Below are 5563 nucleotides of genomic sequence, written 5' to 3'. Positions count from 1 at the left end.
CATAGACTAGTTGATATGGAGACATTCCAAGTGGAGTTTTGAATGCTGTTCTGTATGCCCAAAAAGCATCATCCAACTTCTTCGACCAATCCTTTCTAGATGCGCCCACAGTCTTTTCTAGGATCCTCTTCAGCTCTCTGTTGGATATCTCAGTTTGCCCACTTGTTTGAGGATGGTAAGGTGTGGCTACTTTGTGTTTTACCCCATATCGTAAGAGGAGAGCTTCTAGTGGTTTGTTACAAAAGTGGCTCCCTCTATCACTGATGAGAGCTCTTGGGACTCCAAACCGGCTAAAGATATTCTTCCTGAGGAAGTTCATGACTACCTTGTTATCATTAGTTGGGGTTGCAATGGCCTCTACCCATTTGGAAACATAATCCACTGCTACCAGGATGTACTTGTTTGCATATGAGGTTGGGAATGGTCCCATGAAATCAATTCCCCACACATCAAATAGTTTCAGTTCCAAGATGAAATTTTGTGGCATGGCGTTTCTTTTGGGCAGGTTTCCAGATCTTTGGCATTCATTGCAGCTTTTTACTAGTTCCTTGGCATCCTTGAAAAGGGTGGGCCAAAAGAATCCGCTTTGTAACACCTTTGCTGCAGTTCTGTCCCCTCCAAAGTGCCCGCCATAGCATGAACCGTGGCAGTTCCATAGGACTTCTCTCCCTTCCTCTTCCGAAACACATCTTCTAAGAATTCCATCTGAACATTTCTTGAAGAGATATGGCTCGTCCCAGACAAAGTATTTCGCATCATTCATGAGCTTCCTCTTTTGATGTTTATTGATCCCTGGGGGTAATGCCCCAGTTGCCTTGAAATTTGCAATATCCGCGAACCATGGTGCTTTGTGAACTGTCATCAATTGCTCATCAGGGAAGAGCTCGTTCACATTTGTATCATTCTCTCCACCTTGATCATGAGGGATTCTGGATAGGTGATCTGCCACCTTATTCTCCACTCCTTTCTTGTCTCTGATTTCAATATCGAATTCCTGCAACAGTAAGATCCACCTTATTAGTCTTGGCTTTGATTCTTGCTTGGCAAACAAATATTTAAGTGCTGTGTGATCTGTAAAAACAATCACTTTAGCACCAATGAGGTATGATCTAAATTTGTCAAATGCAAAAACTATTGCTAGCAACTCCTTTTCAGTAGTGGTATAATTTCTTTGAGTTTCATTAAGGACTTTGCTAGCATAGTATATCACACGAACTAGGTTATCTTTCCTTTGTCCTAACAATGCCCCAACTGCAAAATCAGATGCATCGCACATCAATTCAAATGGTAGGTTCCAATCAGGTGGGGAAATGATAGGAGCAGAGGATAACCTCATTTTCAAATGTGCAAATGCTAGCATGCATGTTTCATCAAAGATGAATGGTGTATCAGATACAAGGAGATTGCTTAAGGGCTTGGCTATCTTTGAAAAATCTTTAATGAACCTTCTGTAAAACCAGCATGCCCTAAAAAACTTCTAATTGCCTTGACATCACTAGATGGTGGTAGTTTTTCAATAAGTTCTACTTTAGCTCTATCAACCTCAATGCCTTGGTGAGAGACCTTGTGACCAAGGACTATTCCTCCTGTCACCATGAAGTGGCATTTTTCCCAGTTCAAGACCAAATTGGTCTCTTGGCATCTTTTCAATACCAAGGCGAGGTGATGTAGGCAACTAGGAAAAGAATCTCCAAATACCGAGAAATCATCCATAAAAACTTCAATGAATTTTTCTATCATATCTGAAAAGATAGAAAGCATGCAGCGTTGGAAAGTTGCAGGGGCATTACATAATCCAAATGGCATGCGCCTATAGGCAAACACTCCATACGGACAGGTGAATGAGGTTTTCTCTTGGTCTCTTGGATCAACCACTATTTGGTTATATCCTGAATAACCGTCGAGAAAATAATAATATGCGTGCCATGCAAGTCTTTCCAACATCTGATCCATGAATGGAAGGGGAAAATGGTCCTTTCGTGTAGCCTCATTGAGTTTCCTGTAGTCTATGCACATTCGCCATCCTATGACGGTCCTTGTAGGTATGAGCTCGTTCTTCTCATTGGTAACCACAGTGATCCCTCCCTTCTTTGGCACAACATGTATGGGGCTAACCCACGGGCTGTCCGAAATTGGGTATATGACCCCTCCTTGCCAAAGCTTCATAACCTCTTTCTGTACCACTTCCTTCATGATTGGGTTCAGCCTTGTTTGGGATTGGATTGATGGCTTGGCATCATCTTCCAACAGTATTTTATGCATGCATATGGCTGAACTGATTCCCTTCAAGTCAGCAAGGGTCCATCCAATGGCATCCTTATGCTCCCACAGCACCTTGAGTAGTTCGTCCTCTTGATCTTGACTGAGGGATGAATTTATGATAACTGGGTAGTTTTCATTTTCTCCTAAATATGCATATTTGAGAGTGGGTGGCAATGCTTTGAGTTCAGGTTCGGGTGCTTCTGATTTTTCGTTCCCTTTCTTTGGTGCATCTGGTATATGTATTTCTGCTGTAGCTACCTCTTCACTTGATTCAGATTCTTCCTCCACCAATCTCTCGTTCTCTTCAGGTTCATCTTCTTCAAAATTCTCCTCTACTTCATTCTCAAGTGCATCTAACCTCATGCATTCCCCCAATTGTTCCGGTGGATAACTCATGGCCTTGAACACATTGAATGTCATCTTTTCATTGTGTAATCTCAGGGTGAGGTCACCCTTCTGAACATCAATGACAGCTCCAGCAGTGGCCAAGAATGGCCTTCCCAAGATGATGGAGGTCTTGGCGTCTTCCTGCATGTCCAGCACCATAAAATCTGCAGGGAATATGAAATCTCCTACTTTTACTAGCAAATCCTCTATTATCCCGTGAGGGAATTTGAACGACCGGTCTGCCAGTTGTAGAGCCATTTTTGTTGGTTTAGCCTCCTCAATTTTCATCTTTCTCATCATAGCTACTGACATCAAATTGATGCTGGCCCCTAAGTCACAAAGAGCCTTTTCTATTGTGATTTCTCCTATAATGCAAGGGATCTGAAAACTCCCAGGATCCTTCAGTTTCTGAGGTAGTTTATGCTGAATGATAGCACTGCACTCTTCAGTTAGTATCACAGTCTCATTGTTCTTCCAGCTTCTCTTCTTAGTCATTAGCTCCTTCAAAAACTTGGCATAAAGTGGCATTTGTTCTATGGCTTCAGCAAATGGTATGTTGATTTGTAGCTTCTTGAAGATTTCCAAAAATCTCAAGAACTGGTTGTCATCTTCCTTTTTCTTCAATAGCTGGGGGTATGGAGCTCTTGAGATGTTCAGTTGGGGTATCTTTTTTTCTTTCTGCAGACTTGGCGTGGGGGGTTGCATTCCATCTTTCTCTTCTCCCTTTTCATTTGAGCCTTCTTCTTGTGGTTTTTGGGGATGTTCCTTCAGTTCCTTCCCACTCCTAAGTGTGATAGCTTGACACTCCTCCCTTTTGCTTGAATGGGCATCATAGCAAAAATTGTGGTTAGGAAGCTGCTTAAACAGATAGCTGATTTGTGTTTCCAGTTTTGTGATAGCAACATTTTGATTCTGCATGTTTGACTGCACTTCCTCTCTGAATGCTTTACTGTCTTAAATGTCTCTGCATATTCCTTCAATGAAGGTTTCGATCTTAGAGAGCTTATCATCAATTGATGAGTGGTTCGGAGCAGATGTGCTGTTTTGGTTTTGATAAGTGTGTGGAGAAGTGTTGTTGTGGGGGTGTTGAGATGTCCTCTGGTCTTGGTTTTGATCTCGCTTACTTCCCCACCCAAAGTTTGGGTGGTTTCTCCATCCAGGGTTGTAAGTCTTGGAGTATGGATCATAGTTTTTCCTTGGTGAATTCCCAATGTAGTTGGCTTGCTCCTGACTCCCCTCTGCTTCTTCATTCACTCCTTCTTGGATTGTTGATGAAGATGAAATTGCTGCTACTTGGTTCCTCTCCATCTTCTTGGTGAGGTCAGCTAGCTGCTGGGTAATGAGCTTGTTTTGGGCCAACAGAGCATCTACATTGTTTAGCTCCATCACTCCTCTTGTGTTCCCTCTTTCGGAAGCATAGAAGTAGTCGTTTTCTGCTACTGTTTCAATAACATCTATGGCTTCCTCAATGGTCTTTTTCTTGTTCAAAGATCCTCCAGATGAATGGTCTACGGCCTTCTTTGATTCATAAGAGAGCCCTTCATAGAAAATGTGCAGCTGCACCCATTCGTTGAACATGTCAGGTGGACACCTCCTTGTTAAGTCCTTGAACCTCTCCCATGCTTCATACAGAGTCTCACCATCTTGTTGCCTGAAAGTTTGAACCTCAGCTCTCAGCCTATTCATTCATTGAGGAGGGTAGAATCTTACTAAGAATTTGTTCACCACATCCTCCCAAGTTGTCAAGCTCTCCCTTGGGAAGGATTCCAGCCACTTGGCTGCCTTGTCCCTGAGTGAGAAAGGAAATGAGAGCAGTCTATGGGCGTCAAAATGAACACCATTAGATTTCACTGTGTCACATATTCTCAGGAAGGTGGTCAAATGTTGATTGGGGTCTTCTTGAACACCTCCTCCAAACGAACAGTTGTTCTGAACAAGGGTGACGAGCTGTGGTTTAAGTTCAAAGTTGTTGGCATGGATTGTTGGCTTTTGGATGCTACTTCCACAATTTCCTGGGTTTGGATTGATGTAAGAGCCCAAAACTCTTCTATCCTCCCCAGCATGATTTGCTCTACCTCCTCTGCCATGGTTGTGAGTCTCTTCTTCATGATGATTTTCTATGTTTTCTTCCACGTTTGGTTCAAAGTATTCCTCAAAGTGTTCCTCCTCTTCTTCAGCACCAACTACACGTTTTTCTTTTGCCTCCCTCCTTAGTCTAAGGAAGGTTCTCTCAGGTTCAGAATCAAAGGAAGTTGAAGCCCCGCTTCTTCTCCCTGTCATACAACCAACAAGTACAAGCAAAGAAAATAGGTGCAGACAGTATTTGTGTCAGAATTACTGTTAGTTGTGGGTGATGCAATATATCAAACAGTTAGTGGGTTAGCAAACAGAATTGAAAATAACAAAGAAAAACAAAAGAGTAGAGGGGGAAGGGAAGAAGTTTAACTAAAACAAAAAGTAAATCACTCAAACAGAAAATGAAATTCACAAAATAAAAATGCTCAATCTAGTGATCTTCCAATTTAATCATTGTTGATGCACAATCAATCCCCGGCAACGGCGCCATAAACTTGATGCACGGAAAACTTGTCTCTCAACAAATCTCCCTTTGGCAAGTGTACCGAATTTGTCGTCAAGTAAAAACTCACAATAGAGTGAGGTCGAATCCCACAGGGATTGATTGATCAAGTAACTTTAATTAGAAGAATGTTCTAGTTGAGCGAATCCAGAATTTGGGTTGAGAGTTGCAGAAAATAAAATGGCGGGAATGTAAATAACAGAAAAGTAAATGCTAGAATTAAAGGACTGGAAGTAAATGACTGAAAATAAATTGCAGAATTGTAAATGGGAATGGGGGATTTGCTCATAAAAGTAAATGGCAGAAATTAAAGAGAATGGGTAAGATTAGAGATGG

At 41.9% G+C, this 5563-nt stretch overlaps 1 non-coding gene across 1 annotated transcript; it reads left to right on the top strand.

Moving 5' to 3' along the window:
- The first annotated feature begins 4225 nt into the window (after nucleotides 1-4225).
- LOC112786983 (small nucleolar RNA R71) lies at nucleotides 4226-4329 on the top strand. The gene has a single exon (XR_003194422.1). It is a non-coding gene; the product is annotated as a small nucleolar RNA R71 (small nucleolar RNA).
- Nucleotides 4330-5563: the final 1234 nt, after the last annotated feature.

This window comes from Arachis hypogaea, chromosome 20 (genome assembly GCF_003086295.3).
Source record: "Arachis hypogaea cultivar Tifrunner chromosome 20, arahy.Tifrunner.gnm2.J5K5, whole genome shotgun sequence".
In the NCBI taxonomy this organism is placed as follows: Eukaryota; Viridiplantae; Streptophyta; class Magnoliopsida; order Fabales; family Fabaceae; genus Arachis; species Arachis hypogaea.
The sequence above is the reverse complement of the archived record's forward strand: the minus strand, read 5'-3'. Positions and strand labels throughout refer to the sequence as shown.